Raw genomic sequence first — 17500 nt, 5'->3', positions numbered from 1 at the left:
TTATATAGAAATACTACTGTCGGTATGTATCTTGATTTTCATTGGGATATGCGATAAACACTTTCTCCCTCACTTATACCCCTTTCTGTTTCTCATTCCGGATAGACTATGTACAAGACTGTTTCGTAACATGTTGTGTATGCATCTCTTAACCTTTTATGGTACAGAAAACAAAGTCGGGAAAACTGAGGGCTAGCTTAATCACATAATTATGCAAATATTTAGGGATGTAAAAAGATTCTAAGTGACTTACGGCGAGTTACACGAGGCAAGAACACAAATATTTGATGGGCCAAGGGGATTTAAGACGCAGTGAAGCGTAAAACAAAATGTCTTGACTACTAATCTTTTGGAAACAATGCTTTGATTATATGATAAATTTTAACTGAAAATTTTCATATATTCATGAATGATAAGACACGAATGTAGAGTATAGTTCACTGCATGCTTCCAGAGTGAAACATATACATGTTCAGGAAGGAATTCCGCAAAGATAATGAGTTTCAAATGCTCTATTCTTCATTTTATGCAAATATTTCCAAATGAGGGCATTTTCCCATGAGAGTTGCATTCTCTATTACCTTCGATCATTATTTTTGGCTTTATGTGACCATTGTTGTTCGCTAATTGCGTGGATCAGAATTAAGTCTGCCCAATTAACTCTGATGACCCTAAAATGGCCAGGTGGAAATTGAAGAGTATTTTGCAAACATACATTGCGCATGATGTGCATGATAATTATGCAGTAGAATATATGAATATCATTAGTGTGAATTAGTATAATATAATTACGTATTTTGAATAATTGACGTTATAATTCGTGTATATCACATTGTGTTTCCGTTTGCATAACTTTTATTTATATGCTAGTGAGGGAATATTCCTTCCAGTGTCTGTTTTCAAATAAGACGATTACTACTCCTACTACTACACTACTACTACTACTACTACTACTACTACTACTATTCGTTCCTGTCACTTCACCACCAATAGTGTTTGTATTCGTGCTTGTAGTATATGTGTGTGTGTGAGTGCTAGGCACTGACCTGGCCCTCTGCTACTCATTAACAATCCTAAAACTTTAAAAAATGAAACGAACCTGATCCAAACATTTCGGTGTCAATAATAACACAAACAATTATAGATTGATACTTCAACGCCACTGCTCCTTCATTTGAAATTTCGTTTGCGAACACGATCATTGATTTTTATTTCTTTTACTGAATCATTTTTCGTGCCATAGAGTTCAGTATTTAACTAGCTGAAGAGACAAGTTTGATTAATTATAGACTCGTAAATATATCATTAGTTATAAATGACACTTTATGATGGTGGCGACTTATGCAAAATATTTGCGTGCAGTTAAGAATAACATAGTTGGAAAGAGAATAAATGTGCCAATCCAGAAAGCTGAAAAATAACAAGGAAAATGCGTTCTTAAATTAAGTCATCTTACCCTGAAAAATGGGGCAATTCAGTATCCACAGCATTTCAAATGGCAATGTAATTAAAAATTAATACAATGTCTTCGATGCAATTATTGATAGGATGGGCTTATAGAAGTGAAACCTTGGTGACACCGTAGGACGTTTTGTCAACGTTTTATGAAAATCAAGTTTAAAATAACAGATAACAGCGAAGTGCCAAAGAGCTAATTAATTGCAAAGTCACTTTCAAATGAATGTCTTACCTTCATTTGTCAGATCTACTTCATATTTGGTTACAATAAATTTGCTTTCCAAACTACTAATAGCCAGGTATAATACTTTAATAACTACTGGTGAAATGTCTTATACAGAACACAAGATGCAACTACCACTAATCTCAAAGCATATATTTTTTTATTGATTATTTTTTTCTATTAAAAGTACTGATTACAGAATAAGACCCAGAATTTGAGAATTTAATTTTAGATCGATTTTTATAACAAGATGCTGACTGACTGACCCTGACTTCCTCGCAAGATGAAAAGCCCAACCAATTCTGCAACGTATATTTCTGCCTGATTTGATAATGGGGAAAAATAAACGCTCTAGTACGTTAGACGGAAAGTATAAAATGAGGCTAGACGGGAAAGAATTACAAACAAATTGGGCGGATAAAGTTCTTAAGAATATGATTAGGAAAGTTGATATGACATAATTACAATAATTTTAGATGATAAAATGAAGGTGAAAATTTGGTCAAGTTCTTCGGATTAACTGACAAAAATTATGGTTCCCTTTATGCAAAATGAGTAAATTTCCAATCATGATGAGGTAACAGATGAATAAAAGAGCAAAGAAACAGTACCGGAATATTATGTTTTATGTTTATATAGTATATGTATAGTGTATGTATATATAATATATAAATATTGATATATGAATGTATGCATGTATATGTGTGTGCGCGTGATTTTGTGTGTGTATTCGTGTATGATTCTAATATTAAATATACGAAGCAATTAGTAATGTGGAGATAAAATCCTAATTTCTTTACAGGCGTTGCCTGTAAAGAAATTAGGACCGAGTATTTGGCAAGTGAACGCTTTGCGTCTAGTCAAGGTTATTCAACTCTTTAAACTCAAGAAATCTGAATAACTGTGGTAAATATTGCTTGCTTCAAAGATCCTCTTTATTACAGAGATTTTGAAATTTCCTCTTTATTACAGATATTTTAAATTATCATTTTTTTTCATTGCTATTTTTTTTTACCGCAAGAAACTTAAAGCCAAGAAAATCATAGTTTCATTCCGTCCCGTTCTTTAGAGTTCATGAACCGGAAAGATTTTCACACTGGCAATTAAACTTAAGCCGATTAATTTTTCCCTTATCGTGGCCATTTTCTTTATCTCTTTCGGCGGTATTCGAGCTCGAATAAAAAAGTATCGCTCGAAGATTACCTTCGAATGAAATGTCTCTTAAAGTATAAATTATCTATGTACCGCCATTTACGCAAAGGATTTCTTTAATCCTTCAATAATATGAAGATCAGCTTGATCAGCGTATTTACATAATAATCATCATCATCATCATCATCATCATCATCATCATCATCATCATCATCATCATCATTTACATTTGTCTTTATGATTTCCCTTAAAATTATCACATACAAATATCAGGAAAATATATTCCTAACATCTTATCGGAACTTTACGAAAACGTGGAATTAAAAAATATATAATTGTATAATTACCAATAATTTTCTGCTGTTCACCGTAAATCTGGCTTTGTGCTGACCTATTCACAAAAATGTTCACAGTGTAGCACCGTTAATCTGTCATATTTTTCAAAATAATCATAAGGTAATGTCAGATCATTTAAAGTTAACGAAACCTTTACAATCTAATTCCCGAAACTTGGGGGAGTAAAGCTGTTGGTGGAGGGAAGCTGTCAAACACTATTAGGGGAGGCAGAGCTCAGATGGACTAAATCACAATCCATAATTCATGGAACTTACGGGACGAGGGACACCTCTGGGTGGCACTGAAGAGCAGAAACAAAATGACGCAGGTAGGGGGAAATATACTTATTGACTAGATAAACGTGGTTTACAGTCCACTATTACAACTAAAACGATAAGTGATGCAAGGGCCTTTACGTCACGCGAAGTTGGTGTTACCTGACATTACGCAATTTTGACGTCACGTGTGTGGGATTTCCCTATGACGTAAAACTTTAGTGAGAAAAATGATAGACTTCATGATAGTATACTAAGAATTATATCGTCAAAGGCAGAAAATCTGCTTTGAGCAAAGAATTTTAAACAAGGATATACAAAAAAAATTATATATTTTTAGTTGATAGCTCAATTACACAGCCTATCGATGGCAATCATATACTTTAAGACAATTATTGAATACCTAAAAAACCCCATAAAATAACCCAGGGAAAAGTTTGATTACATTTTTTGTGTTTTAGTTAAGTGCAGAAAATCGAATACCTTTCCTGCCGAAAATAAAATACAATTCTGAAGTGGGGTTAGAACAAAGACGAAACCCAGGAAGTAGTGGACGAATTGAGGAAATAAACAGAATTTATTTTCATGAAAGCAAAAAGGTGCTTTCAAATATAGATCAAGAGATTCAATGTAGTGTTTAATGAGCTTTCCATTTCTGGTCGTGAAGAGGCTGGAAGTTTTTCGTCCGGCAACTAAATTATATATATATATATATATATATATATATATATATATATATATATATAGATACATATATATATATATATATATATATATTATATATATATATATATATATATATATTATATATATATATATATATATATATTAAACAAAATCGGTTCTCCATTTTCTGTCATTGTGAGTGTAACAGCTGAGCACGGGTCACTTCCCAAAGGACCCACCTATTGAATATTCCAGTCAAGGTATTCCCAACACGATGTCACAGAGATGTGTTCACTGAAGAACAAGTGTTCTCCCCGTTGGGAGCCGCGAAGGTAATCGGAAACAAAGGCCTGTCTTAATTTCAGTTTAAAAACCTGTTGTCAGAGAAAAATCTCAGTGATAAAAATACTAGACTCTTGGATTTACAAGTACGCGTTGCAGATGAAATTTTCTAGTAATTTAACTAGTTTTGAAGTGCGTGTAGGAAAATCGTTAAAAATTACTGTTATATTAGACTCTCTCTCTCTCTCTCTCTCTCTCTCTCTCTCTCTCTCTCTCTCTCTCTCTCTCTCTCTCTCTCTCTCTCTCTCTCTCTCTCTCTCTCTCAGCGTTAAGACCGAATAGGCGATACAAAAATACTTGTACAATATTGCGCTTACACCCTGTGGGCCTGCGAGGATTTTGGAATATGAGAGACCTATGCTAATATTTGATGAAAGGCTGTTTATATTTAAGATTTATTTGATTATGACTATCTAGTAGATATTGGAAAAAAAACATAATCTTAAAACCTAAGCAGACACACTTTACGAACCAGATTGTATATAAACCATCGGGTGTTAATCGTTTGGTGTTCAAGAGAGAACAATAAACATTTTATATAAATATTGTCTTACTCCGGAAGATGTTGGATAAGTTTATAAAATAAATTAGTTAAAAGTAAATTGATTTTGTCTTCTGAATATTTTCACTAGAGGTCAAAAATACATAATCATTTAGGTGTAAATGTTTCGATTTAATTAACATGTAAACTGAAAGGTTAATCTAGAGAAATTAGTGTTAAATACGTTCATCTGAAAGTTTACTTTAAATGTAAATAAAAAAAAGAGTAGTAGTACTTCTATTAATGACAGCAAAAAATTACAGTGAAGCAAGATAGTTTTCATATTGCCAGTCCCGTCGGAAGCTTCGAAAAGGAGAGTAATGTCTTGGGTCACTTCACCAGATACCAATATCTCAAAGCCTCCTCTTTCAATTTCCGCTGGAAAAGAGAATTTCGCTGGGCAGGAAAACCGAGGTCGTTATAATGAAACTTTTAAAATCACTTTTAAAATCACTGATCAGGAAAATTATGTTATACAAGGAAATTTATTTACGATCTTTAGGATATTCTTTATTTACTACTTATTCCTTTAGTCAGAGCTTGGTCACGTACTAGTGTTGATATGCAATATCACAATGATTATCAATAATGGAACCAAGTTTAATATTTATTGAGGTATTAATGTAGAGCCATAACAAAGTGTTTTATTATGAACAGAAAACAGCATTTTGACAAATTATCTGAACAGAATACTCATATCTTGTAATTGTATGCAGAGAGAGAGAGAGAGAGAGAGAGAGAGGAGAGAGAGAGAGAGAGAGAAATATAATACTGACAGTATATTATCTCCTCAACAATTCACGAAGTCAGAAAAGGCTTATGAATGAAACTAGCTCATGAGTATAATGCGAGTTGACGGGTGAATTATGTAATAACATGAGACACATAAAATTCGTTGCTTGCACTGTAATCAGTCACTGATTATAGTACAAGCAAAGAATTAGCATTGTAATCAAAAGGAATAAATCACAGCTACTCTGTCTCGTAGTTGTCATCTTAGTTAATAGTTTTTTAATGAATCTGCGTTAAGTGACTAAAGGAAAGGTGTTCCCTAACATTGTAAATCATCGACCCTAGGCTGTTGGAAGTACTAGATGCTTATCTTAATCATCTCCATATTGTGTGTGTGTGTGTGTGTGTGTGTGTGTGTGTGTGTTTTGTAGTGGCTCATTTTTATCTCTTTAATTCTCTACTTTTCTCGTGTTTAGTATTTTTTGGCGTAGGGCTCGACATGGTACAATTTGTGTGTGTATATATTATATATATATACTCGTATGTGTGATATATATATATATATATATCATAGATATATATATAGATAGATACATATATATATATATATATATATATATATATATATATATGTATCTCATCTTAATTAATATATATATATTATATATATATATATAATAATATATTATAATAATATATAACATATACATTAGATAATATATCTATATCATAATATTATATATATATATTATATATATAATATATATCCTATATATATATATATAGAATATATATATATATATATATATATATAATATATATATAAATAGATATATATAGATATATGATATAATCTATATATATATATATATATATATATATACTATATATAGATATATATATATCTATATATATCTGTATATATATATATATATATATATATATATATATATATATATATATATATATATATTATATATATATATACATATGTACATATATATCTTTATAGATATATCTATATATATATATAATATATATCTTTATATATATATATATATATATATATATATATATATATATCTATATATATATATATATATAGTATATATATATGTATATATATATTCTTCAAGGAGCCTAGCGCTTGTCACTAAGCACCCTGTCTCTAACCGGAAAAAGATGAGATTAACAATTCATTACCACAACCTTTTCAAGATATATATATGTGTGTGTATATGTATATGTATATATATATATATATATATATATATATATATATATATACATATATATAATATATATATATATATATATATATATATATATTATATATATATATATATATAAATATAAAATATATATATATATCTTAAAAAGGGTTTGGTAATGAATTGTTAATCTCACCTTTTTCCGGTTAGAGACAGGGTGCTTAGTGACAAGCACTAGGCTCCTTGAAGAATGCTGAAAGGAAAAACTGCCAGGAATGATGACCAATGCAATCAGAAATCACATGCTTGGGACATGCGGCCCCCATCGTTGCTAGGCGCTTTGCAGGGCGTCTGCATTTGGTTTCATATCGTATGATGATAGGGGATGAAAAGAAGAGAGGACACTCTTTGATTGCTTGTGTCAGTGTGCAGAAGACACCTGGAAGAGGTTTGAGAAGGCCCATCGAATAAGGTAACATAATATAGGACTTTGAAAAAGTTAACCTTTGAAGTGGAAAAAGAAAGAGAAGTGTGGTGTGTACACATTCATTTTGATTAACTTTCACATGTCAAGTGGTGTAATAAGTATGGTCTCTTTATTTCAGATGGGTTCAAAGTCGCCATATAAGAGAATGGGTTCTCTGAGACTTACTCGATTATTAAAAATGGTGTAGTTAATCAGACACAGTGAGATTTAAGGGGGTACTTAAACCCGGTTCAGGAGAGGAAAATAACAGTTTACGGTTTTTTGATGGTCTGACTTTATTAATTTAATTCCACTTTAATGCATTCATTTTGTTCTATTTAAAGTTAGCTAATTTGGGAAATAAAAACTATATTTTTGTATCTACGGGGATTCATTAGCCCAGTTTGTATTTTTAGCTAATGCCAGAACGATGTGCAACGAACGAGGTAGGTACAGTTGCCTGTTTGTTTAAACGAGTGTCATTTGGTCCTAAAAACTCGTTTAAATGTACGTATATGTACGTATATTTGTATGTATGTATATGAAGGCGAGATCCGTCAGCATTTCTGTACCCTTGTATTTGGCGTGAGCATGTTATCTTCGTGGCTCTGCTATTGTTTGCTTCCTTTTTATTACTATTATTGTTTTCCCTTTTTTTACAATTATATGACATGTCCAATTTATTTCAGCCCTGATGTAACAAGCTATTAATTACAAATTGCGTTGGCAAATAAATGAATGTTTCCTGTCAACTAGTCTCCTTGTCAACCGTTCTACATGTATGTATATGCATATTCTGCATATTTTTGTGTATTTCTTTTGTCTCCCTTTGTAAGAAAACAAAAGAACATCTATGAATAACTTATCCTTAATGTTTTGTGATAAATTGTGTCGGTTTCTGGGCGGAGCTTAGCGGTCGTTGCATTTCTGAAGGAGACAATTATTAACCTCTATTTTTATACAAGACAGAAAGGATTACAATTGACAAATCCCGCTTCTTAATCAAGCAGCTAACACTTTTTTCAACAGACATTTCTATTTCTCGCCGTGAGAGGTTTGAGGCAAATATAAAAAAAAGACTGAAAAAAGGATATCTTAGATGGCTTATGAATAAAGCAAGATTATATTTGCATACCAAGCGTTTTATGTATTCAAAACACGTTTTTCTCGTTTTTATTTTTGTTTCCAGCATTACAGTTACTAAATAGGGTATGCTGGATAATAAGGCAGATAATATAAAGTGAGAAATAGTTCATGTCTTTCAATTTTTAATTAAAAAAAAAAAAACAATAGAAGGGCTATTCGGTTTGACCTTGCGATGAGTCTTTGGCAAACTTGTATTATCAATAAAGATTCATAGTTGCCATTTCCAATGATGAACGCTCACAAATCTAAATACTATCGGTTTTGGTTTTGTTCGGCAGGCTTCAAACCATCAAAAGCCTACATCCAATCTCGCCATATCGCCCTATTCCGTAGACTGGGAACGATAAAGGAGACATGGCATACAGGAAATGATATAAGCTTTTCCTCTCTCTTGTTCTTTCCCAGATAATAGTACACATTTGTTACAGGAAAACAATAAATACCTGTATTCAATATTTCTTTATTGTATGTTCAGTAAGTTTTGGGTATTGAAGATTTGTCTAAATGTCTGTACACTAAAACATTATCTTTTAAATAATATTATTACAAAATAACACCGAAAATATTTTTAAACTTTAACTCATTGTTAAACTTCAAAGGAGATTCAGTAAGATACGACACCACAGGGAAAAGTTGTCAGATTTAAACACCTGGAATATGATATTGCTGAACCATTCCAATACCTGAACATTTGCTCTAAATAAATCAGTTCCAGAAACAGAGTTTATGGGTTACTTCTTCATTCCCATTCCAGTTTACCGTGAATAATCCACTGAAAAGTTTGATAGGAAGTAAAATCCTTAATAAGAAATTTCCTTCTACTCCTGATCTGGATTTTACCTCACTAAACGTGAACAATAATTTTGGACTGAGAAAATATATTGAACATTAGCTGATGGAATGAAGCGTTTTGGGAAAACCACAAGGAAAAACAAACAATAAACAGACAGGTAGAAAACACGCTGATAAACCACATCTAGGATATAACCTACTAAATCATGACAGATGATTCAATTCGAAATAAATTACACATAGAAAAAAATGGAAATGCCACAATAACAACTGCAGACGGATATAACGGAAAAAAACTTCCTCCTTTACCACATATATATAATCTAGATAAGATATGTTTTTCGTATTTTAGTTGATTGTACAATAACTTGGCGAAACGATACTTGTCTCGTCCCTGGAAGACTTCGTTCCAATTACCATGCTAATGAGGTCGGTTTTTGTTTTGCATTCACAGATGTCCTAATTAGGCCGGGAGGAAATATGCCTCTTGAATTCAAGACTTCACTTATGCAAAGAAGGTCGTTAGTTTTCATTCGTCCGCCATAGAAGGCAAAGCGTATCACCTCAAAAACATTCTCGAAATTTTCATTTTCATTCGTTCCCACATCGAATATCATGATTTAATTTGCTGGATTTAATCATGTGGTTTTATGAAACTGTTTCACAGCAATTCCCAGTGGCAATTTAAATCTGGAGTTACATTCAGTTAATTAGGTTATTATTCGTCAGTACTCGTGAAATGTGTTCAAAATGGGATCAAAAGTCATCAATCTCGTTGACGTGTCTTGAACAGCTTTGAGTAAGTGACCTTTCTTTCATGATAATGCAACCATAACATTTTTGAAAAGTAAATCCAATTAAGAAAGATGTCAACTGTTTTTTTAATTGGGCAAAAACTGCAATGAAAGATATCATGTGTTCTACAACAAGGGCGTAAAGTTTATCGACGGAAGTCTGCTTTTTAGCTATTGGTTGAAATTACGCAAAAACAAAAATAAATTACAATCAAGTTAAGAGGAATATTTATCATACATGATTAAAAATGCATACAAATAAATATTACATCTATACATATAGATACAGAAATATATAAATAGACAAGTATGGCCTCTCGTGAGAGCTGTGATAGTTTCGCCTCCCTGGAAGTCCAATTTACTATCAAAAGTTTTAAGACCTCGTTAAACAATAACCTTGAAATAGATAAATGAGATGTGGCCCTTCAGCGATGGAAATGGCCTCACCTACTCACTGTGACAATAATTCACAGCACAAGCAATTTGTCTAGAAATTAATGATTGTCATTCAACATTTTAATTACTTGACATTCCAAAATTAAATGAGTCTTGGATTTGTCATAATAGGGGCACATTCATGTTAGAAGCCGGGCACCATCAATTATCGTTTCGTTGTGTTCATTTCTGTTTTGACCGCTGACAACAATGCGCACATACACACATAAGTACACACCAAAAGTCATCATGGTTATTCATCACAATAATCGTTCAAACTCATAACGACTAACTTGAAATGGGAAAAGCGTTGATTGTTATTCAAATGCATACACACACACACGCACACGCACACACATATGCATATATATATATATATATATATATATATATATATATATATATATATATATATACACACACACAATCACACACACACACACATATATATATACTATATATATATATATATATAGTTATATATATATATATATATATATATATATATATATATATATAATGTGTGTGTGTGTCTGTGTGTGTGTGAGCGAATACCACAGGAAAATGACAGGCAGAAGGTCAGGACAAAGCACTTTCTCTTGTTTATTCAGCCATCGTCAGGGCACAAATGAAATACAGTTGGAAACAAGGTTACAAGATAAACGAAAAGATCAAGAATACCAGATGGTTAATTGTGAAAAGGGTCAAAATCAAAGAGATAATCCAGGGTAATCCCGGATCACGGAGTCACAGGCAAAACCATAGATTTAACCATAAGAGATACGGAAGCTTAGCCATATAAAATCCAAAAATATTTATAAAACTAAATATATTAATGTTATTGCTTATATTAATCAAAAGCTTTTTTTAATTATGAAGGCATCGAGTCTAAACAAACCAAGACTTAAATTTAGAACACTTCCATTATATGGCTTGATGAAACAAGATTCAATATAATATGTGTCGCTACACGGAACTAAGGATCTTGCTTCACTTCAGTTAATGGGACGAGCTAAATCTCTTAAAAGTATGAATAATGCAGTTCTCACAGAATATTGGTGTTGCTTGATTCCTTGTGAAAGCGATTTTCCAGTTTGTCCGTAATATATTGGATCACACTTTTTACAAGGAATTTCATATATGCAGTCAGAAAGAAAAGTGCCTGTAGAAGATTTACTTGAAATTTTGGAGGAAGAATTAGAAAGTTATGATATCCCTTTTAACTGTAGCAAACGTTATTATATTCTTATACGGTTATGTGTCAGAGATAGTAAGTTTGGTTTTAATGATCAACTTTTTGTACAAAAGTTTGGCATGGCTACGGGTAATCCCTTATCTCTTGTCCTTAACAGTATTTAAATGGAATTTTTTGAGACAAAATTCTTACCAAGAATTTTGCCCCAAAATGTAGTATGGTTTAGGTATGTGGATGACAGTGCCTGTATTTGTCCAGTTCACGAAATTCTCCAGGAATTTCCGATTAAGATAAATAATCAGGTCCCTTCTATATAATTTACTGTAGAGGAAGAATGAAATTGTAAATTGAATGTTCTTTACATAGCACTCCATAGAAATTATAGAAGTTTCACCTTTTCAGTCTTTCGAAAATCAACTAACATTGCCCTTTTTTGTTTTATTATTATTCCAATCAATCATCAGTGTTAATTTTTTTTTTTTATTTGGGGTGGGGGGGGGGGGGGGGGCGATTTCCTAAGGGCTCTGCGTGTTTGTAGCCCGCAGTTTATTTACGCTGAGATCAAAATTATTTATGATATTGCTTGAAACTTAAATACCCAAGGACTTTTGTAGATGTAGCATGTAAAGAACCCAGGAAAACATCTTATTTAATTTATGAAAAACATGAATTTAGTATTCATAATCCTAGAAATCTAAAGTGTTTTAAAATAAATGGTTTATTCAGTAATTTTAATGTTTAGCAATAGAAATTTTTTGTAAAGATGTTTCTTGTTGAATGTATGAAATTCTTATCAACTGGAGTGAAGCTAGATCCTTAGTCCCGTGTAGCGACACTGATATAGGAAGAGAGAGAGAGAGAGAGAGAGAGAGAGAGAGAGAGAGAGAGAGAGAGAGAGAGAGAGCTGTGTACGTGTATGTGTATCACTTCAGGTCATAAACCTTAAGCCCTTCTGGTGAGCATCAAAAGAAGAGAGTGCGATAACAAGTATAAACGGAAGAAAAAATAATTCAACTTTTTATGGTAAATCTGCTCTATAATCACCTTATAGAGACGTGAGGTTAAAAACTGTTGCCAGCCACATAAAAAGAAAATAAGATTAACCTACTTACTGTTGCAATCAGTGTTTTACAGTGATGCAGAGGTACAGTAAAGCTTTCCATTAACGGACTATTCTTAAGGGTTAGAGGATTAAGGTTTTGGTGTGTGCCTGTGGCAACGTAACTATTCATGAAACTCTTGCGTGCGCGCGCGCGCGTGTGTGTTTGTGTGTAAGGGGAAGGATGGTTGTTGAAAGAGTGAGTTGGCAGAACATTCAGACGGATTATCTTTGCGTACGTTAGTTTGATATCCACTTAAAACTTATATCAAATATTTAATGAATACGTTACGGGGGGAAATTCATGTGCCACGAAACTAATAGAACGAAAAGTGGCATATTTCCATTGAAGAACAGGATATATTACTATGATTGCTTAATGCTATAACTAGCGACTTCTGAAACATGTGAACTTCCTATGCATGTCTCAAGGTACCTGATACTACAGCTATCTTTTAAGTGAAAATTTGGTAGATAATCTCAAGTAAAGGCTTACCAGAAAAAGAAAAATGGTCGAGCTGTCAGATTTCATGAATTAATAAAAAAAAATCATAATACAAAATGTAAGCAAAGAATAGATGGAAACGTCTGTATACCATAGTGGGTGCACAGGAGGAATAAAACTTACAGCTTGTACTATACAAATTAATCGGTCAAAAGTGTCAACAGATCATTGTAAATCACATTTTTCGCCACAAGAAATCTACGAAGTAACTACCTGAACATTCCCACCAAAGGAGTTGCAAGCGCAAAATAAAATAAAGACAGATGACATTGTCCCAATTACTCAAGGGTTGAACAATGGGTAGACCCCATTTCTAATACAATTTGTATGCTTCCAACCTGATCCACGTCCGATGAAAATCCTCGCTAATTAATGGGTTAGAAACGTTGGCAATTGTTATTATGGTGCCATCACTCATCCTATAATATATAGGTTTGTGATCGTGCGTCTTCGTGAGCTAAATTTGAACTTCCTATACTCTGTTTTTTTCCATCTGTCCATCCGACTGTGGTGTTTGCGCATGGTAACACTGCGTCCCGGGCTTTAAATAATATCCTATTTCGAATATTAATAGTGTAATTCGCATACAGCAAATTATTAAAACACTTTTCAGTTGCAAATGTACACCAGGATGTCTTTTTATTTACCTAAAACTTACACAGCGTAACTATTTAAAGCCCGGGATGCAGTGTTACCATGCGCGACCACCACAGGCGGACGGACAGAAAAAAAGAGTATAGGAAGTTCCAACTTAGCTCATGAAGTTCTAAGTATTTACCAAAACGCTGAGAGATTATTTTAAGCAATCAAAAGAAGCCCAACATATTGATAATATCTCAAAACTAAATTAATTTCATACGTACGTTCCCCCCCTGGATTTTAAATAGCATAAAAGAGCTTTGTAATCTATAATGGACAAAGAATCTCTCTCTCTCTCTCTCTCTCTCTCTCTCTCTCTCTTCTCTCTCTCGTATTAACAGGCACCACGTTAGAATTTGTGACGAAGTAGTTAACACAATGAAAAAGTACAATAGTACTACTCACTATTGTAGGTCATTTTGCATGAAAGAGCAAGACATATATATATAGTGTTATTCATACAGAAAAGAGTTTGATGCTCCCTTAAACCTTTGAGGAAAGCATTAACTTCTCCCCTTTTTTTCACTTAAAGGATAGTAAGGTAAAATACTAAGTAGCTTATCTTCTAAGCTACTAAGCTAATCATTACGGTTGAAATTCCATATTATTTTTAATCTCTTAGCACACCAATTGTCATTACCACATGCATTGTACAGATTTCTGCTGTTTCTGAAGACAATTTATTTGATATTTTCAACTTACATTGCTTTCAAATCTTATATATGCTTTTTGTATCATGGGGTGACTGGAAGATACACTGTAGATTATCATCCTTACATACTTCTTCAGATTAAGTTTATTAAATAATTATCGCCGAATTTTAGCCAAATGTTTCCAAGTGTCTGTTGCAAGAATATATGCGCTAAAAAGATAATAATACAAATCTTGTTTTTAGTGTGTGTGTGTGTGTGTGTGTGTGTGTGTGTGTGTGTGTGTGTGTGTGTGTGTGTGTGTGTGTGTGTGTATGTATGTATGCTGTTCAGAGCAAAATAGAGAGAGAGAGAGAGAGAGAGAGAAGGCGGGGGACCCCCTGTACTCGGTACATAGAGACCTCACTATTTTTTGTTCCGAGTGTTGAATCAGCTCAAAAGGAAACCGATACGATTGCGTAATGGGATAATCGTCTCAGCGCCAAAATGGTCCCACTTTTCTGGAAGTTATCATTATAGGATTTTAGGTGTACGACAGCATAATATTTTTTCTTAATAATCTCACATATTTCTTTGTTGGTCGTTTTTGTGTTATGAGAATGGCACGGATAAATTCTGGAGTATACTTGAAACTGCATTAATTTGATCTGCTTCTGAATAGTAATCTAAATTACCTTGGGAGAGGATTAGCTAAGTTCTTAAACACAAACACATAAATAATCTCTCACTCACACACATCTTCCTGTTTGGTTAAAAACAAACTTATTTTTACGATGAAGATTACAACTTGGTTCCCAACTACTGTGAATTTCCTTTCATCTCTAAACACGTAAATTATCTTCGGTAATACACTAAGTTAACGTTAAAATTCAAATCTAAAGTGTTAAAACTAACCTGGCCCATTTCCAACCTCCGCTGTAATATTATGTGATAAAAAATATGTATTTACTGATCTAAATCTAATGAATTCTACTGTCGTTACTGTTGTCTGATTTCGGTGACCTCTCTCTCTCTCTCTCTCTCTCTCTCTCTCTCTCTCTCTCTCTCTCTCTCTCTCTCTCTCTCTCTCTCTCTCTCTCTCTCTCTCCCAAAAGTTCGTTTTCATCAACTAACAAAGGTTTTCCCATATTTTGAAACTTTCTTCAACGACGTGCACATTGACCTCAGTTATTTGTATTCTTGAAAAATTAGCTCAACAATAAACAATCAAAATATGGCTCCGGTTGACTTCGCTATATATCGTTCTTACGTATTATTTTAACAGTAATCCTCTGAGCCCTATTTAAATTATAACTTTCATTCATTCGAAAGTTATTATTTCTGCTAATACATTCTGCATGAACCATGTACCTATTTCTTCCACCAATCAGCGTTACTGTTATGTCGGCGAACAAAATGTTATTTGATGTTTGTTTATGGGAAATTCCTTTGCTTCATCACCATAACAATGACATGGCAACACTAATTATTTCCATGTCGTACCCTCTGGGATGAATATAACGACGTCTTCCTCTCTCATAAATTTGTTTCAAACTAACACTTAGTTTTGCTTGCCTGGTAATCTGTAGAGTGCATAGAGAGTGGCTATTTCGGCTGCTATTTGTATTCCTTAATAAGTCCCAAATAAAGTACTTTTATTCAAACTGAATAAAATTATTAGCTTTCGGAATCATACCGAAGATAATCATGGTTATGTGGCAATTATTTTTTAGCCTCAAATTATAAGCGCACATAGTATATTGTTCATATTCATGTCCTCGATTACTAGATATACAAATGTAACTTTCTGCGAAGTTTTCCATCCTGGAAATATATTAGCTGTAATCTGATTTATTTTAATTTTACTTTCTATGTCCAATAAACAACCTTCATGCTCTTAACAATTTCCAAATAATAACAGCCTTGAACATGCAGAGCCTAAAGTATCAATCTTCTAGTCAGCAATTTTGCAGTTCATCTCCTGTTGTTTCAGTGAATTCGGTTTTCAGTATATTTCTTTTTTATATATATAAAAAAACTGAAATATATGTTAAGATTGGTTTTTTGTTCTCAAAACCTTCCTTGTTGTGTTTGCCTTCCTAGAGTAATAGTAAGCATGAATATGATTTTACAGATACTGTCATAACGTGCACACTTACAAGTACTTATACTTGTGCATATATGTAAACTATATATATGTGTGTGTATGTGTTTATAATATATACGTGTAGGTTACAATATATACGTGTATGTATATATATATATATATATATATATATATATATATATATATATATATATATATATATATATATATATATATATATATATATATATAAGTGTGTGTAAATATATATTTGGATAAGGAGAGAGAATCAAAGCAGATGCCTTTAAAGAGTACAGTGAAGTCAAAGGATATTTTCAGAACGTTACTGTTTTATTCCACTGCAGTATCAGTGAGGTGGCTATTTACATTTATAATTTATTAACAAATAAATGGATGACTTTGAAAAATGAAAATTTATATTTGTCATCTTTGATCGTAGTAATAAGGGACGAAATACCCCAATCCGCTACATTTACAATGCAAGAAGGTAATTCCATTTCTATACTTATAACACCATCTGAAAATCTAAAAAAAGACAACAAAAAAAAAAAAACTAGTAATTCTTATAATGTTTTCATATCCCACATAAAGAGAGCATAAGCCAAGAATGTACAGGCTTTTCATTTCCCAGAAAACCACCCTGTCCACTCGTGTATACTAATGCCTTAAATATTACCTGCTGTTCACAGGAGTGGTTTATTGAACCGTTGATATCCTTCACAAAGCAACCAACAGGGGCATTTACCAATACCACTAT

At 32.6% G+C, this 17500-nt stretch overlaps 1 pseudogene; it reads right to left on the bottom strand.

Annotated features, from left to right (window-relative positions):
• The window catches only part of LOC135213813 (uncharacterized), a 91793-nt pseudogene that overhangs the window by 61469 nt on the left and 12824 nt on the right, over positions 1-17500 (bottom strand).

This window comes from Macrobrachium nipponense, chromosome 11, assembly GCF_015104395.2.
Source record: "Macrobrachium nipponense isolate FS-2020 chromosome 11, ASM1510439v2, whole genome shotgun sequence".
NCBI lineage: Eukaryota > Metazoa > Arthropoda > Malacostraca > Decapoda > Palaemonidae > Macrobrachium > Macrobrachium nipponense.
The sequence above is the reverse complement of the archived record's forward strand: the minus strand, read 5'-3'. Positions and strand labels throughout refer to the sequence as shown.